This window comes from Stylophora pistillata, chromosome 2 (genome assembly GCF_964205215.1).
Source record: "Stylophora pistillata chromosome 2, jaStyPist1.2, whole genome shotgun sequence".
Lineage (NCBI taxonomy): Eukaryota > Metazoa > Cnidaria > Anthozoa > Scleractinia > Pocilloporidae > Stylophora > Stylophora pistillata.
In genome coordinates this window covers 42,457,378-42,464,614 of record NC_142520.1, presented here as the reverse complement: position 1 = coordinate 42,464,614, position 7,237 = coordinate 42,457,378, and the positions used below count along the sequence as shown (strand labels likewise).

At 38.4% G+C, this 7,237-nt stretch overlaps 1 long non-coding RNA gene across 1 annotated transcript; it reads right to left on the bottom strand.

The window, feature by feature from the left end:
- Window positions 1–941: 941 nt before the first annotated feature.
- On the bottom strand, window positions 942–2,843 carry LOC148739609 (uncharacterized). Its single transcript, XR_015996903.1, has 2 exons — window positions 2,211–2,843; window positions 942–1,497 (listed from the first exon to the last, which is right to left on the bottom strand). It is a non-coding gene; the product is annotated as an uncharacterized LOC148739609 (long non-coding RNA).
- Window positions 2,844–7,237: the final 4,394 nt, after the last annotated feature.

Here is a 7,237-nt window from a genome sequence, read left to right as displayed (position 1 = left end):
GTAGCAGCTGAATTAATAATAATAATACTAAGGACAATGATAGCATTGATTGACCAAAGTCACCCTATGACTAATACCAGATGATACGTGACAAACAGCATAAGCAACACACTTTTCAAAACAAAAAGAGTAAGCTAAAACTGCCATCAGATAAAAATAACTGTCCATAAAAGACTGACAGCATAAAGCTGAAAAAAAAAATAGGGACTGGTTCTGCCGTCAGATAACAACAGTCCATAGACTGACCACCCAAGAGAAACAGAACAGATTGGTGGTTCTGCCATCAGATAACAACAGCCCATAATGGACTGACTACCCAAGAGAAACAGATCCACCTGTTAGTTCTGCCATCAGATAACAACAGTCCATGGACTTACTACCCAAGAGAAACAGAACCAGGCAGGTGGATTTGAATCAGAAAACAACTACTTAAGACAAGCCCTCTGTACGATGTGTCTTAGAAAATCTTCTGCATTCTAACAATCTATTGAAGAGACAAACTATCAAAAACACTTGAATTTTCATTTGGGGGGAGGGGGGAGAAATTAAATGAAAATCTACTTGCCTCAGCATGCCATCCTCAATGAGCAGCCTATTTCAATTTGAAAATGATGATCACAATCATAAAGATAATGATAATGATAACAGTAACAATAACAAATCATTATTATTATCATTTATATTACTATTATGATTATTTCAATGTTTATGTATGAACAAAATGGTGTTATTGTTAGTCTAGCTGAATGAGTATCCAAGTAATTGAAACTCAGACAAAATAATCTCAAGAAAAGCCAGGAAAACCCCAAAAACTGTTCAGGACTGCAATTCTTGAGTTGGCTCATTGTGAAAGGTTTTGGGACTTCATTAAGCTAGTGCTATCTGTAGTGGGCCCTGTGCGAAAGAGAGAAGAGTAGCAGCTGAATTAACAATAATAATAATGAAGACAATGATAGCATTGATTGACCAAAGTGCCTCTGACTAATAACAGATGATACGTGACAAACAGCATAAGCAACACATTTTTCAAAACAAAAAGAGCAAGCTAAAACTGCCATCAGATAAAAATAACTGTCCATAAAAGACTAACAGCATAGAGCTGAAAAAAATAGGGACTGGTTCTGCCATCAAATAACAACAGTCCATAGACTGACTACCCAAGAGAAACAGAAGAGATTGGTGGTTCTGCCATCAGATAACAACAGCCCATAATGGACTGACTACCCAAGAGAAACAGATCCACCTGTTAGTTCTGCCATCAGATAACAACAGTCCATGGACTTACTACCCAAGAGAAACAGAACTAGGCAGGTGGTTTTGAATCAGAAAACAGCTACTTAAGACAAGCCCTCTGTACAATGTGTCTTAGAAAATCTTCTGCATTCTAACAATCTATTGAAGAGAAAAACTATCAGAAACACTTGAATTTCTACTTGGGGGAGGGGGGTAAATAAATGAAAATCTACTTGCCTCAGCATGCCATCCTCATTGAGCAGCCTATTTCATTTTGAAAATGATTCAATCACAATCATGAAGATAATGATAACAATAACAAAATCATTAATAATAATGATAGTTATAATAATCATAACAATAACTACAATGACAAAGTCCGTGTTAGTCTGGCCTCTATCTTGCAGAATATACAGCCCACCAACTGAAGCTGAATTCTTTAAAGGCATTGTATTGCAATTGGTCATTGGGGCACTCAAGCCACCTCACCACGACAAGGTACGAACATTGAGGTGGAAAAAAGGGGTCTGTAAAATTGACTCCATGCTGATTCGAGATGAGAAATCTGTGTTCGAAGCTTCTTCAGTTCCACTCCAAGGAAATTTACTCTCGCTGATTTTTCGGTAAATTAGGAAGCGAGCTCTTCGGAGTCGTGACTGAGTTTGGCGCCAAATGATAAATTTTTCGCGCCTTCGGGCTCAAAGTCTAGTGTGGCGGAGTTCACCAGATTTACGATAGTCATAACTCCCGCAGATTTAATAAGTTCGTCGGGTATTATTTTATTACGAAGAAGATAGACCAGCTATTAGACCGAACGTGGACACAACGTGAACGAGGTCGGGAATTCTGGCTATTCCCACTACTCCGAACGATGATTTGGCCGGCTGAAGTTCCCGCCTCGCCACATTTTGGATTTCGTCGGGAAATACCTTAAATACATCGCATATGAAATATTTACGCAAAGGAACGTCACATACCTCTTTCAAAAGTAGATACCAATGCTTGCAAGGGTCAAGTGTGGCACTTGTAATCCTGCAAAGACTCTGCGTGGTTAAGTTAGCCGGTGGAAAGCCGCACGTCCAAAATCCGACTGCCTCTATGACTTCATTTCGAATGGTTTCGAAATCGAAAACATGATGCTTTTCGACATTTCGACATGAAAAATCTCGTCGAGGTTTAATATCATAATATTGGTAAGAATTTAACCAGGATACGAGGCCAAGTCGTGCGACCGCCACAGGTTTTGTACCAAAACAATAACATCGTGTACTACGATCGCAAAGCGTGAACACTGATCGATCCACCAACTGACGCAATACTGGAAATTCGATACGGTTGTTATTCAGGTCGTACGGCACATGAAAATTGCAATATCTTTTGTTACTGTTTTATGGCAAACCAAGCGAAAGAATCATACCTAAATAATCGAAAGAGAGGCTTTTTCGAATACGGCGCCTCGCCGATATTGCCTCTTCTGTGAAAAGGAAGGATCTTTGAAAGACTACGTGATTAAAAATGTCGTTTTAAGGAAACAGGCAGAAACAGAGAAAACGCAGTATTTTATGACCATTACGCGCACAACAAACTTCATTTCATTTCATGATTTTGATTTTCATCACCAACAGATGACCCCGCGTTAACTCGCACGCAATCGCGTATCTCTCGTGGATTCGTGGGCGCTAATATGTATAATTACATTGTGGTGTAATTAATGTGATGACATCCACCCAACGCCTTCTTCCCCAAACCTCGGCATCTATTTACGATGCCTGCTGATAATTTTTTTCTTGAGCAAAGCTCGTCATGCATAAAAAGCGCTGGACTGGACAGTTCTATTAAACAGCGATTAAGGAGACCTCACCTTTAGTACTGAGGCTGATCTCTTTTCTTAACATCTCTTCGCCACTTCGAACTTCGCAGCTGTAAGTCACGTTGTTATCTGATGCTATTTTGAGCTGAAATCTTATTCTGGTGCTATTTTGAACAGCGACACCTTTTTTTCTCCATAAAATGTATGGAGCCGGTGCACCTTCCACAGGGCACCATAGGCTAGAGGTTTTGTTCAAAAATACAAACTGAGTCTTTGGTACTTGGTTCATGGTTGGTAGGACTAGAAAAGGTAAAGAATTGATGGAATGATTATGGCATACAGAACCTTCAAACCGTAGACACAGTATCTGAGGAGTGAAAAAATTAACATGCATCTATGATAATAACTGTAATCGTCCTACAATTTATTGCTCTGGCCAAAGTAACATAGGTCCTAGGCCTCTAATTGTCTCCTCCGTCTCGCTCTGTCACTGCCTGTTTGGCTATCCGTTTTATATCCGATATTGAGCCATTTTACTTATAACTGACTACCTGTTTCATTGAAGTATCTGCTAGCGTAGTATGCGGCAAAATTATAAAGCTTTCGGGGAAAAAATTTCAACGACATGTATCGTCCACTAGATCGCACTAGGCCAGTTTTGTATTCTCCACAGAGTACACCAAGAACATTGGCTGACTGATTATTGCCATCACGGATCTCAAGATATTCTTTCCAAACACATGGAAGTGGATAATGGCTACGCATGGTAAAGTTTAATTCTACGTATTGTCCCTGTGGCACTGAGAGAACTTGTTCTCCATCAGACACTTGGACTTCTTCCCATTCTTGTGTTTGCTTGGAATACTCCAACAAGTCTGCAATGATAGCAACAAGTCAATTACTGCGGTTGCAATAAAAAACAATTGATAATGAGACATTAAAAACGAGATGTCAAAGGGTCTAGATGAAAAAATACTTCATTGCTTAAGTAGTAGACTACTGGCACATATCATGTGACAATATAAGGCCCCACATATATACTCTTGAGAAAAAAGGGAGAGGTAGTCCCTATAAATCGCTCTCTGCTCGAACTTAAACTAAAATCTTGACAATAAAAAAACTCACTAAAATAGAAGATTCAAACAAATTCAAATATTCTTTCACAGAGGCTATTCTAGAGGTAATGTTTTTCTTTCACAGTAAAGATTAAAGATAAAAAAAATCAGGAGCTCTGTAAAAGCATCTAGGTGAGGAACATAAGAGTAATCGGTCTTTGGTCAGGGCTGGAGCAGATCAGGATCAAGTAGCCATTCCTATTCTAATCTGAAAACGTTCCATCGATTAAAACTTAAGCTGAGAATGTAGTTTCCTCGCGTGCAACGTTTTTTAAAAGATATAGAAACGTGGTTCATCGCTGGCTTTAAAGTATATTAATCTTGAAAGAAGAGAGAAGGTATGGAGATAAGCCTTATCTTCATAACTTTGCTCTTCTTTCCAGATTTCATCCCTCCGTTCCACCTTTCACTATTCCTCCTTTCTCCTTCTTGTGCCGTTCTTTGCAAACTCGCAAACTCTGGCTTCCCTATTTCAGTTACCTCCTTTGACGAATTTTACGCTCATAATCTCCATATCCTTCCTCCCTCCCAAAAAATCCACGGTGCCTCTTATCCCTCCTCATCAGACAAAAAAATATTTATAGAAGCTAAAAATTTTAGGCAACGTTTGAGAATAGTTGAAGAGCTTACAGAAAACGAGGATAAAACTCCATTTGGCCATTGAAGATACCATCACAATGTGTTTCACTGTGTCTGCTAAATAAGTAAAATCGATATGTTTAGGGTTTTTCCAGGTGAGCTTCAAAAACCAAGCGAATCGTCATCAAAAACAACAACAACAAAGGTAAAAAGATCAGAATTGTTTTTTTCTGGATTGGTCGAAAATGTCTGGTTATTCTGTTATTAATTTGAGGGATATTGTCGTCGAATGACTCCCCCCCCCCCCCTCACCCGTTGGCAATTTTCTTTATTCTGGATAGGTCATGAATAGTGAGTCTCGTTTTTAGGGATGAACTTGTAGTCTACTTGTCTTTTTTCTCACAATATAAATATAAATATAATATATATATATATATATATATATATATATATATATATATATATATATTGTAGTACACGAGGACGGACAACTTCGAGCTAAGAAAGACATATACTCAAATAAAATACGTTTCAGTCCGAGACCTTCATCAGTTGTAATACAATGACTTACAAATTCCTTAAATAGATTTATATAGGGCGTGATGACACATAAAAACAAATATAAACAAACAGTAATTACTACGCGAGAAATTATCACAATAAAAAGAACTGGAAAAATTTTCGAATCCACTGAAAATGTTAAGGAACCAGCGTTGACTTGAAAGGCGAGAATTGTACTAGAATTCCCAATCAACGCTGAGACTGGGACCTTTGATGCCCGCCCAATTTGAAAAAATTATCCGCATTAATTGTAGTTTATTCTTTTTCTGGAGTGAAATTCCTAGCGCCTATTCAAGCCGAAGGGTGCCAGAGAGAACAACTGTGCGTTCCAGTATGCTTCTTTGATAATTAGAAGTTTCTCGATGTTACCTGAGTTGTTTACTGTTGCCTGCACTTGATCAATGCATTAGAATGAGAAATCGCTTAAATCATGTGGTGTTTTGTTAAAATGTACCGCTACTTCACAGGTCTTTTTCTTAGTGACCATAGCAGACTTCTGGCTGCGAAATCTAACTCTAACGTCATTTGTTGTGGAGCCAATGTATTGTAGGCGACATTTCTTGCACGAAGCCAAATAAATTATGTTCTTAGCATCACAGGAAAGTTTCGATCGTATCTTGTAACTCTTGCCTGTTTGAAAACTTAAAAAGGAATTAGATTCTACCAAGACGTTTAGGCAAAGATCGCATCTTGTTCTATTACATTTAAAACATCCCTTTACCTCAGCAACCCGTTCGCTCTCAGTGTTAGGACCATAACGGAATGGCGCCAACAATTCTTTAAGGTTTTTAGATCTGCGAAAGGATGCTATGATGGAATTTGAAGGAAAAAGCTCTTTTAACTTGGGATTGGATTCCAAAATACCCAGATTTTTTTTAATAATGCGACTTACATCAGGTAAATTTGGATTAAATGCGGTCACAAATCGGAATAATTTTCTCTTAGATCTGGCATGAGTCCTAAGTAGATCACTTCTAGGTATGGTAGAGGCCTTACGAAACTGGTCGTCCACTAATTTGGAAGGGTAACCCTGAGTAACCAGATAACCCTTGTATTCGGTTATTCTCTTGACAAGAAAAGCTTGTTCGGAGCAATTTCTTTGTAACCTCGTCGCCACACTGTAAGGAATAGCTTTGAAAACGTGTTTAGCATGAGCACTTGATGGTGGGAGATACAGGTATGGCGCGTTTTTAGTGTAAAAATTCAAAACTTCATGTCAGACTTGCTATTTTCTATTCAAACTTCTTGTTTGACAATTCGGATACGCTATTTGTTTACTGAAACATCCATTGTTTCAATTCAAAGCAATATTTCTTCGATTCAGTCATGCTGTTTTTCTATTCAAACGTGCAATCCTTCGTTTTGAAAATCTTTTTCTACTACCCAAACATTCAGTCGTCTAATTCAAACATGCTATTGAGCATTTCAAATTTTCAATCTCGCAATTCAAAATAGTCAGTTTCGCAGGTAAAAATGCTATCCTTCTATTCCAATATGCAATTCTTTACCGCAAACCTGCTACTCGTCAATTCAAATACACTATTTGCCAGTTCAAACAGGCTTCTCGTCGACAGAAACACGCAATCCTTCATTTTGAAACAATCGTTCTGCAATTCAAACACTCTGCTATTCAATTCAAACCGGCAATTCTTCCATTCCGACGCTTAATCTTTTAGTTCAGATCTGCTGTTGGACTATGGAGACATCCGGTCGTTTAGTATGGTAACCCTATTCATCACTTCAAATATTCAACTCCTTTTCCAAACATTCAATTATTCAATGCGAACATGACACTCGTCATTCCAATACGCAATCCTTCGGTTCAAACATTCAAACTTTCATCGGAAACACGCTGTCCTTCGACGTAAACTGGAAACTAGCCCGACCACGCATGAATGGTGGAACGATGGAACGGTAGATTGGCGGAAAATGATCCCAA